Source organism: Netta rufina, assembly GCF_964035555.1.
Source record: "Netta rufina genome assembly, chromosome: 2".
NCBI lineage: Eukaryota > Metazoa > Chordata > Aves > Anseriformes > Anatidae > Netta > Netta rufina.
This window is the reverse complement of record NC_140124.1, coordinates 117,525,888-117,538,387: the sequence shown is the minus strand read 5'-3', so window position 1 is coordinate 117,538,387 and position 12,500 is coordinate 117,525,888.

Sequence of the window (12,500 nt, the reverse complement as noted above, 5' to 3'; positions counted from 1 at the left end):
GATGCTCAGCTTTACACACACTAGGGATGTCCATGTCCATGTGGTTTTGAATAGCTCACACTTGGTGACTGGCAGGATGAGGATGCCACACATACGATGTCCAGTCACTATCAGCATCTGGCTTTATTTTACTTTAGCTGCAGCCTTAAAATGTCTGGAAAAGGTTTTTCACACTTACTTAAATGAATAATGTTTCAGCCTAGGTCCACACTCATGAAATGGTCTACTGGTTGTCCCTGTTCACAGAATACCACAGTGTGTTTATAGGTGGCAGAGAATATTTGCTGTAATCACTGAGAATGTGTAAATGTTTTATACATAAGCAAGTGCCATAGGAGGCCAAATGTTAGCAAATACCAAAACATGCACGTCTCCAAGGCGTTCAAGGTAGCTAATGACAGCAACTAGTTACTAACTAGGTAGCTGGAGAGATCCAAACAGCGCTACTGACTTAGGTAAAGCAAGCTAACTCATAAGTGATTCTCTATGTTTTTTCATGTTTCATATCATGCCTCTTGGCTGTAAGCACCCTGATCCATATGCTGTTTTGCTAAATGTTGCATAGAAAAAGGAACCTTGAATCTTCTCTCACCATTTGGCACTTCCCACGTGGTGAATTTCCCTTCTGCCTCTGCGAGGCTGTGATGTTGGATACTGTTGATGTTGATGTTGGATACTGTGATGTTGTTCACTATTCTTGGCGAGGCCAGGAAGGGGACCAGTAAAACCGCTGTATTGGACTTCCGGAGGGCTGACTTTGAGCTGCTCAGGACACTAGTTGGTGGAGTCCCTTGGGAGGTGGTTCTGAAGGGCAGAGGGGTCCAGGAAGGCTGGGCGCTCTTCAAGAGGGAAGTCTTAATGGCACAGGAATGGTCTGTCCCCACATGCCCAAAGACGAGCTGGCGGGGAAGAAGACTGGCCTGGCTCAACAGAGAATTGTGGCTTGATCTTAGGAGGAAAAAGAGGGTTTATAAGCTTTGGAAAAGTGGGCAGGCCACTAAGGAGGACTTTAAAGAAGTAGCGAGGCTGTGCAGGGACAAAATTAGGAAGGCCAAAGCTCATCTGGAGCTCAATCTGGCTACTGCCGTTAAAGATAACAAAAAACGTTTCTATAAATACATCAACACAAAAAGGAGGACTAAGGAGAATCTCCATCCTTTACTGGATGCGGGGGGAAACTTAGTTACAAGAGATGAGGAAAAGGCGGAGGTGCTCAATGCCTTCTTTGCCTCAGTCTTTAGCGGCAATACCGGTTGTTCTCTGGATACTCAGTACCCTGAGCTGGTGGAAGGGGATGGGGAGCAGGATGCGGCCCTCATTATCCATGAAGAACTGGTTGGTGACCTGCTACGGCACTTAGATGTGCACAAGTCGATGGGGCCGGATGGGATCCACCCAAGGGTACTGAGGGAACTGGCAGAGGAGCTGGCCAAGCCACTATCCATCATTTATCAACAGTCCTGGCTATCAGGGGAGGTCCCAATCGACTGGCGGCTAGCAAACGTGACGCCCATCTACAAGAAGGGCCGGAGGGCAGACCCGGGAAACTACAGGCCTGTCAGTTTGACCTCAGTGCCAGGAAAGCTCATGGAGCAGATCCTCCTGAGAGTCATCATGCAGCAGTTGCAGGGGAAGCAGGCAATCAGGCCCAGTCAGCATGGCTTTATGAAAGGCAGGTCATGCCTGACGAACCTGATCTCCTTCTATGACAGAGTGACGCGCTGGGTGGATGAGGGAAAGGCTGTGGATGTGGTCTACCTTGACTTCAGCAAGGCTTTTGACACCGTCTCCCACAGCATTCTCCTCAAGAAACTGGCTGCTCTTGGCTTGGACTGGCGCACGCTTCGTTGGGTTAGAAACTGGCTGGATAGCCGGGCCCAAAGAGTCGTGGTAAATGGAGTCAAGTCCAGTTGGAGGCCAGTCACTAGTGGAGTCCCCCAGGGCTCGGTGCTGGGGCCGGTCCTCTTTAATATCTTCATCGATTATCTGGACGAGGGCATTGAGTACACCCTCAGTAAGTTTGCAGATGACACCAAGTTAGGTGCGTGTGTCGATCTGCTTGAGGGTAGGAAAGCTCTGCAGGAGGATCTGGATAGGCTGCACCGATGGGCTGAGGTCAACTGCATGAAGTTCAACAAGGCCAAGTGCCGGGTCCTGCACCTGGGGCGCAATAACCCCAAGCAGAGCTACAGGCTGGGAGAGGAATGGTTGGAAAGCTGCCAGGCAGAGAAGGACCTGGGAGTGATGGTGGATAGTCGGCTGAATATGAGCCAGCAGTGTGCTCAGGTGGCCAAGAAGGCCAACGGCATCCTGGCTTGTATCAGGAACAGTGTGACCAGCAGGGCTAGGGAGGTGATCGTCCCCCTGTACTCAGCTCTGGTGAGGCCGCACCTCGAGTACTGTGTTCAGTTTTGGGCCCCTCGCTACAAGAAGGACATCGAGGTGCTTGAGTGGGTCCAGAGAAGGGCGACGAAGCTGGTGAGGGGCCTGGAGAACAAGTCCTACGAGGAGCGGCTGAGGGAGCTGGGCTTGTTCAGCCTGGAGAAGAGGAGGCTCAGGGGTGACCTTATCGCTCTTTTTAGGTACCTCAAGGGAGGCTGTAGCGAGGTGGGGGTTGGCCTGTTCTCCCACGTGCCTGGTGACAGGACGAGGGGGAATGGGCTTAAGTTGAGCCAGGGGAGTTTTAGGTTAGATGTTAGGAAGAACTTCTTCACTGAAAGGGTTGTGAGGCACTGGAACAGGCTGCCCAGGGAAGTGGTGGAGTCACCATCCCTGGAAGTCTTCAAAAGACGTTTAGATGTAGAGCTTAGGGATATGGTTTAGTGGGGACTGTTAGCGTTAGGTTGGAGGTTGGACTCGATGACCTTGAGGTCTCTTCCAACCTAGAAAATTCTGTGATTCTGTGATTCTGTGATACTCCACTCTGCCTGGTTGTCTTGAAGAGGAGACACCTCCCCATGCATGGGCTTTGCAGAAGGAGCAGATCTGCCACATACCACTACAGGTGGTATTTTCCTGTACATGCAATAGTTTTCCTGATGTCACCATGCTCTAATACAGAGCAACCTTAGCCGAAAGCCCAGCCCTTTACATTCTACTCTACATATTCCCAGGTATTATGAACATCATGGTACCAAAACCTTGATGTTGCAGAGAACCAAACCCTCCTTTTTCTTTTTGGCTTCTCCCTAGTTTATTTAAGTCAATGCCATACATTTTAAGTCAGGGTGAGAAGTCTCTGCCGAATTTTTATTACAACACTGAATAGTGTTTTTCTTATTTCTGGTCCAGTCTTTGAGGAAAGGTACTCTACAGTGGAATATGTCCTGATCCAAATGTGATGAATGATGTAAATTTATTTATACAGATATTTATTACAGTGGTAGTTAATTGTAATTACTTACCATATTTCAAAACAGCTGCAGCGTGGCAGAGATCTGCTAAATGGTTACTGTTCTTCAGAGATGCAGTGAACATCGGTTTCTAAAGGACAGATTAGACCACACCAAAGAGACTCCTCTGCTAAAGAAAGCAAGGTGAACCCAAGTTTGCTCTTAGCAGCCGCTTTTCTGCTGCCACGACCATGGCAGACATAGGTGCCATTAGCACGACATGGTGGAAGAGGAATTTTAGCATGAAACATGGCAGAGATGAGATGGAGAAAGGATATTTTGCACATCCTCTTCACCTTCTGTCCCCTTCCTTATCCAGCTCCCTCCTGCCTCTAGCAAATGTTATTTCCTTTGGCTTCACTGTGTGGGTGCAGACAAAATGCAAACCTACAGCAAAGTTTTTTCCACTTGGGGAGACAGAAGAGCTTGAATTAGGCCTTCAGTGTTGATATTTGTACTGTGCTGTGTTTGTTTTTTATTTTTATGTAACTTACGGCTCTGCTAGTTCAAACACATTTACTTCTCCTGCTCACCCACCAGCAGTTCACCATTACCAGCTTCTTGCTTGCTTACCATCTCTGTATCACCGCTGGGTGTGTGAAGATTGTTTTTTGCTCCCTCCACATTAAAAGCACTTTGGAGCATTTGCTTTTGCAATTCGCATCCTTACATCTTCATCAAGTTGCTGCAGCTGTGCTGCTTCAATATACGCAAAGATGTGCTTGGTTATTTCATTTTATAAAGTTTCATCTGATGATTCGGTCTACTTTTCCAACTCACCGTCACTTGCCTGGATCAAGTTAGAAGCTGTACTTTTATTATCCTAGAGCAGAAGAACATGAAAACAGCGATGTTTGGCTAGATGTGTAGCCCAGCATCCCATCTTCACCCATTGGTGACTGATGGCTTTTGCCACCTGCAGTGCTCTGCAGCTCCCAGTCCTCCCCAATGAGCTGGTCCTTTCAAATTGAATACTTGGTCATTTTGTTCTATGACTTTTCCTGATTATTTTATTTTTAACCCATGGACTCTTTTTAGTTTCCACTCCATCCTGTGGTGAGGAGTTATACAGCATAGCCACATTTTATGTGAAGAAGTACCTCCTTTTGTTTGTGTTAGCCCTATCAGCATGATGTTCCTTCATAGAAATACTATTAAGGCTGTGCTATAGCACTTGTGCCACTACAAACTAAGAAAAGAAAAAACACATTTTTTTCTTTTTTTTTTTTTGCTACAAAACATTTCATTTTAGCGAGTAAAAATAAAGTGGCCCATAATGAATATGATGTCAAATGTAAATCATGAATCAAAAGTGACAATTGAATGCCTGAAAATCTGATGTTGCAATTTTTTCCTTTTTCTTTAAGACCTTTGAACAAATCTTTGGGGGCTGGGAACATCTGAAAGTGCTTAGGTGAAAGTGGCATGAAAAGGTGTGATCAAAGCCATATTCATAGCAGACATAAAAATCATAACCTATCTGATTTAAAACAGGGTAAGCAAAACCTAACCTGCCTGCTGGAGAAGATTCCATTGAAACTAGTTTTAGCTATCAGGAGGCTCAAGTAGCATGCTTGGGACGCTGGAGATTTGGATCTAAAGCGAACCCTCACCAACAGGCATTTAAATACGCTGGAGACTTGGAGTCTTGCAATGTTATGATGTTATGTATATGAAGAAAACTCATTTTAAATTATGCAGTCTGATGTTAGGATGAAGTTAAACTGCATACGAAATAATAATTTTCATTATCAGTTAAAAAACCGCCCCGCATTTTAAAAAGATGTTCATAGGCAGCTAGCAATGTAGGTTAAAAGAGGAAGAAAAAAAAAAAACTTTTTTTGCAAGGTACAAAATAATGTGTTTAGCTCCAGGCATTCTTTAAACTGCCTCTTTTCTAGGAAGGGAACACAGATGTGTGAGATTCCTGATTTAGTTCCAAGCCAATACTCTTAATTAACTTCAAATTGTTTAAATATATAACATCTCAGTGCAGGGAAGCAGCATCCTGGGGGTGCATGTGCTGCACTCAGGTGTCCATTGTTCCCAAGCTCCACTTGCAGCACCTCAAACTACTGTGATGGGCCAAAATATGTCCCCAGTTGGCAAATTGCTTCAGTGTATGTGTGTTCTTTGGGCACATAAATAAGGCTGTAAGGGTGTTCGTATTGGTAGGGATGTCTGGGATGAGAAATATGGATATTGGTTAAAACTAGAAGAGCACATTTGGCCATAGCTTCAAATGACCCTGGGAATGTCTAGGCAAAGGAAACTGGTACTCATGAAAGACATGGGGTCTCTAGAAGGTGGAGGCTGGTCCTAGACCATAGGAACAGAGTGTAAATTGTAGGCAGGGAGCAGGCAGGGGAGGCTGGGTTTGCCTGAGCCAAGGGATGGATTCTAGTGGTGCATGAAAAGGAAACAGAAAAAGAAAAAAAGTATTTTCAGAAGGTTTAAATTCACTGCACACAACCTGTTCCTCCAATGAAAAAGATGTAGTGGTTCGCACATCAAAGGGGAGTTGAAAATGTGGTCTTGGCTAAGGCTGTCTCTTCTCAGCATGTGGGAAGCCGACACCTATTACTTGACCAGACTGGACACTACACCCATCCCATGGGCAGACGCACCAAATCTGGGCTTGGGGAAAATTAGTAATGCTGACTTTGGTGGAGGGCTTCAGAAGCCCGCAGCAAGCAGTACCTAGAGCTGCCAGCAGAACACTAAGGGTAATGTCAAATATGAAGTTACTGCTTATTTTATGGTCAATGCCCTCTTATGCACCCGGTGAGGTTGTTTTCTTGAGGAAACTTGGGAGCATGAGCACACACATGAGAGGTGTCTATCCTATGCACAGGCAGTTGCAAAGAAAAGTTATTTATTGAGTTTGCAACTTTAATGTTATCCTTCTGCAGCTCATACATTTGTATACAGATGCATGAATACAAAAATGTGGGGTTTTGCACCTGATATTTCTACTACATTGTACTTGTACAATACCACTGTAATTCCAATAACTTCAGGAAAGTTGCTCAGAGCTAAAAGCACTGTAAATGAGTGGCTAATCAACCCCACAGCTTCCCACCACAGTTTCTGGTCCACATGCAAGGCAATGTCCCGAGGACATATCCATACTGAATGCCATACTGTTAGGAGATCCCCAAGCTAGTAGCTAGAGAGCAAGCTCTGGATGGCTGTGCCAGTGTGGTATGATGCTCTTAATTAGTCCTGAGTTAATTAGCCCTTGTGAGAGGCAGTGCTAACCTGGTTGTGTGGCTTTCGGGACTGTACATAGTGTTTCTGCATAGGATTGTGCTGTGTCATACCTTATGGATGTATCATCTGCTTTTAAGCCGAAGAGAAATTTGTCCCCTGTGCCCTTCTGTGTAACATGGCCAGGCCATTGGATTTTGGTGGGAGGCATGGTCTGTGTTGCTCAGTAGTGAACTCTTTAATTTATTGAGGAGCAAAGACCACAGGGATGAAAGGGAATGGCCATGGTAGAGGTCTGTAGAGTAGGCCTGGGTGACACAGAGAAGGTGAACAGGGAAGAAAGAGATCATTTATTTTCTGTCATGGGACTAAAGTAAGCAGGTTCAAAGCAAACAAAAGGAAATATTTCCTCATGCAATGCGTGGTTAAGAAATGAAATTCACCTTGCCGGGATTCTGTGTGTGCTGGACATTTATACAGGCCCCAAGACCTAATTTGATTAAGAAAGAAAGCCATCACCCAAAGCTGTCAAACAGCAAGACTCATTTTGGCTGAGGAGGTCCTGAGGCAGCAGTCACCTGAGGACAGGAAACTATATCAAAGAAAAGTCGATATACCCTTGCCCTAGCCTTACACTTTTCCACAGTCATCTGCTGTTAGCCAGTGCTGCTGCCAGGTCACTGGGTGAGAAGAACCTTAAAATAAAGTGCCTCCAGTGGAAGGGTGCAGCTAACAGGCATATCCTTGAAAAAGGCAGAGTTACCAAGACTGGGAAAAACAAACAGAAAAATAATGAAAATGCATGTGATTTTTTGTGCAAGGGCTGACTTATACTGCAGAAGAAATGCATGCAACCAACTCCTGGCTTACAGTGAGAATAGGGAATAACATAACCCAAAAGGGGCATAGAAAGAATACATTTCTTGGATGAATGTTTAGGCCAGCTCAGACCAAATTAGGTAACAGCAGAAATACAGTCTCAATACCAAGATGCTGAGTATCTCATGCTGAGAAAGATGAGATACAATTCAAGCATGTGTTGCCACAGATAGATTAGCACAAGTATTTTTTATGCTTAGCAAAAGCTCTTGCTTAGTAACACCAAATGCTACAGAAGCATCAAGTAGCATCTAAAAGGAAATGAAATCTTGCGTAGAGTAAACAGTGAAGCGAGCAGAGTCGTGGTGCTGTGTGCTGAGCACACTGATTGATACTTGCCAGGCTTCGGAAGCTGCACTTCATCCCTATATTCAAGGCAAGCAAACAAGAAAAGGAATTTCAGGAGAGGGTGATAATTAGCAGTCACTCCCTCAGAAAAGGCATGAAGGTTTTCATATTGGCTTCTGTCTTTCTAAGCCTGACACGAGTCAGCCCAGAGAAAAACATGTGCATTAAATAAATATGGGTAATATTACAACATCATTCATATGTTCAGGCACTCCTTTGAAAAACCAAGTAAGCCAGGAATCTAATGAACAAACAGTTGAATGTAACCTCTGGATAACCCTTTAATCTTCTCCTCTGTTCCCCTTGAATGTTTTCTGAGGAGAGAACACTAGAAGACAATAGATTGAAAAGCCTGACCAAGGGAACTACTGGCAGACAGCTAGGCATGGGTGTTTCTTTTGTCTACAAATTTTAGCAATTAAGGAAGTGTTGAAAGATTCTGAAAACGTGTAATCATTGAGAGAAGAGAGACTCAGGATTTAAAAGTCAGATGATCTGTAAATAGGGTCAAAGACTGACTGGCTTTAGTTGATGATTAAGTCAAAAGTTTAATTCAGATTTCCTCCACAAATAACTTGAAAAACATAAGCTGTCAAATCTGGAAATGGGCGGTCCTTGTTATGATGCCACAACCACAGCCTGTGAATACCAATGCAACACATCCTGTAATAGCAATGCACTCTTGGGAGGAGCTCTAAAGCCCCATCTGATCCTCCATATGTTGTAAGAGAAGTAAGAGTTTCTGAAGGAGATGGACTTCACAGTGAGTAGAGAATGCCTGAAAGACCCCTGAGTTGGCTTCGTAGGTAGTTATTACTGTGGGAATGAAGGCAGAAGTCAAAAAAATCAAACATTGATTAGGGAAGGTTGTAAATAAGGTTGAAAGATTTACAAATGACCCATCAGAAGATATTGTCTAACCAAAAATATGATTTTTCATTCTATGTCAGAAAATTAACTATAACAAATTAAGAAAAAAGCATAAAGGTGTTTGGAAGTAAAATAGGTCAAAGGATGAATGAATCAACATGAATCTTAAATTCATCAAAAATGATGACCTAGCTGCCAAATCAAATACAGGTTCACAAAAGTAATTAAGAAAATCAAAATTGCCCTGTGTCAATCATTAAACAAATAAAGCACAGGGAGTAATGAGAGGAAAGAAAGGATGGCAATCAAGAAAAAAGGAAAAATCTAACCAATGATTTCTAAAAAAAAAAATAATAATTATTATGAATAACTCTGAAAGATGGGCATTCCCCTGAATTAAAAATATCTTAGTATGCCTTTTGGCTTTCAGATGCTGGAATCTCATTTGCTTCAAAGGCAGTTTTGTTTTCACTTACCTGCGGTCCCTTATCTGTGCAGAAGACCATACTTCACCTTGTGAAGGTGCTGCTCTATCATGTGTCTGCATTATAGGATCTTGCATAAGTAACTGGTTCAAACAAAGTGACATAATTTTGTTACTGAACTTTTAGCCACTTGTCTGAACAAACATAATTGGTTCCATAAACAAGGAGGAAGGCTGAGTGATATCAAACATCTAGAAAGGACACAAGAAACAAACAACAAAGAGATTGTGAGATTGTATACATCTGTAGAGCTGACTTGTTGGATACACACATCGCAGTAGCCTGTATGGCCATAAGATTTTTAATTGTGATCATCTATGTGCCACTTTATATTTCAGATTTTAAAGGAGGCACTCTACATTGCTCTCCACTCTCCATGAGAAGGTAATGGTTACCACACAAAGTAGGTACCCATGCCACTGGCAAAGTCAAGAGCACCATGCCTATGGCAGATTCTTCTCCAAGAGCTCATTGATTCTCTTCTGTTCTGGATGTCCAGTAAGATGACTACCAAGCCAGTACTGCATCTATAGCAGAGACTGCCGTGAACACACTTTGCTTTTCACCATCCCACATAAATTTGCTGTTGAAAATGTGCTTAGAAAATAATGAATGAGAAAATCAACAGAAAGCAGCCAGTAACATCTCATGCCCCCTTAAATTCTAGTGGTGTGCTCAAAAATAGATGCACAGATAAAATACATTTTCCTTAACAAAAAAGAAGGAGAATTTTATCTTCTGTTTGTCCAACATGTGTAATGTTCCCATTGATCACTAGGATCAGAGGAACCAGAAAAGACATTTTATTCTTGGAGATTTTATTCCAAAATATAACTAAGGATTGGAATTCTACTCGTACAAATGATTGCTAACTACAAAACCCAGCTGTTTTATACTTAAAAATAAATACAGATTGAAATGTTTCAATGTATTTTATTTTGCCCTTTATTTAACTGCATTTGTGTGCTTAACGTTAACCTCCCCATTCAAATGTCATTAGCTGCTAATTAAGATGTTGATATGCTGATTGTATATCTTGCAGTAGAAATGATTTGCAGGCACTTACTAGGTGTTTATCAAACTCCAGCACAGGTATAGGTTTAGCATAAGCATGGCACATTTAATTTACTGAGCACTATCCCAGTTCTCCACTTCTTTTTACTTTTTTTTTTTTTTTTTTCCTAATACATAATGAGCAAAAGAAGTAAAAAGCATGGCAAGTTGTCAGGAATCATCTCAGAAAAGAAGAAAAGTACAGTAAGTGAGATGTAGGACCTAGCCACAGGAGTGCAAACATTTTTTGCCTCTGATTTCAATAAACCTTATTTTAAAATCTCTGAAAAGATCCCAGCATATTAATAATGAGCCCCTTTAATTTGTCTACAACTTATATTGTCCCACCAGCCAGGAGCAGAATGTTCTTTGGTATTAAAGGTTTTTTTCAAACAGCATCCTTGTTACTTCCAAAAACAGTTTAAATCAAAGAAAGACAGCAATGATTCTGCTAGTGCAAAAGCAGTTCTGCAACACAGGGTATGTTTTCACAGGACTTTTTAATATAATTTATGAATATTTGCTCGCAACATAATTGTCTTTTCTGCTGACATTTTCAAAGCAACACTGTGATTTGTTGGGTCTCCTGAGAGTCCGAGTACAAAACTGATAATTATATTAAATATACATAGACAATAAAGAGTGTGTTTACATAACTATGCCCATAAATATCTGATTGAACAGTCATTGTTCTCAAAACCCTTTTAAGCAGCTCTCAGAGGGATCCAATTCTAATGACATGATGGTTTAAAAGATGTTGCTCAGTCTTGTTCCATATTTAATTAACTTTCCTTTTTTAAACTTGTGATGGTGGAGACAATAACAAATAGCTCTGAAAGGAGAGAGAGCTTTGAAACATGAGTGAGACCTTGTCAGGCTTTTGTGTGCCACACACAGAAGAAGATCTGCACACAAGAGTTGGTGGCCGGGGGCCCCCCAGCTCCTGAGGGAGTGCATTACTATAGCATTCACAGTTCACTACTACCACTAACAACAGTAACAACAATAATAATAATTAAAGAAATCTTCTGCATACAAACAAGGGAAGCAACACAGGGAGGGAAAAAGGATGCATTAAATGGAATTGGTAAAATAGGCCTAATCTTGTTTATTTTTTTTGTGCTCCTACAGAGCACTGAAGCAAATACTTGAAAGAGAATGGCACATTGCCCACCAAGATGTAAAGAGCTCATGAACATTAATTGAGCATCAGTGTATGACTGAACACATTAGATAGGAATCAAGGTAACTTTTCTGAATTCAGGGATGGTCTTATTCTGTGGAGTCCTTCACCTTGCCCCGTCTTAGACACGGCTGTAACAGCAGCACAATATTCTGTTTTCACACTGCGCAATTTTTAATTGTCACCAATTATAATTCATTTACTTTTATGTGTCCTACCTGTCACAATATTAACATTTGTAAGTCTTTCCCTTTGCAGGCTGTGAGAATCTGTTGTGACATCTCAATAAAGCAGGATTCAATCAAGGTGTGAATGAATTCTTAATCTTGTTATAAATAGAAGGTGCCATATGTTGGTATGGAAGGGATGTCTCTTTTTGGTGTTGAGGACAGTGGTAATGAAACAAAGTGACTGGTCATGCCAGAATTACTAATGAAAGCCTAGTCACTGAGATGTGGAGAGGGCTCCAACTTTCTACATGCTATGAAGAAGGACATGAGAACTATTAATGTGTCCTAGGCAGAGTCTTTGAACTATTCTTTGTGTGAGTTTTTGGACTGTTAGTAGAGCAACTCCTCAGTCAGGGAAAACAATGAGAGCACTGCACCAGGAGTGAATCTAAGAAGTCATGATAACCTCCCTGATCACTGCAGCACCTAAAATGTATTGGGAAGTCTAACTTAGGCAAAAAATTATGAAGATGTATGTGATGGCCAAAGCTCTTATTTTGGAGAGCAGAATATCATAAAGGCCTAATACTCATTTAGTCCCAGATCATGGTTTGTTCAGATACAGAATCAGTGCATTTCCTCATAAATCCTGAGCTCAGGTATCATCTGTGTGGATTGCTTCACTTCCGCAATATAAATTCCATATTTATGCCTTCTTCAGCTCTGTTATGTTATCTAAACACAGCTCTGGCAAACAAGCAGAGGGACTAATCATTTTATTAAACTATCACTTACAGTAAAACTCATGTCCACCTGAAATGTTGGGAATAAAGCCAGTCTCAAAGGTAAGAGGATACCTTGTCCATCAATCTGTCCACACAACCTCACAAATAGATTTATCCTTTCGCCT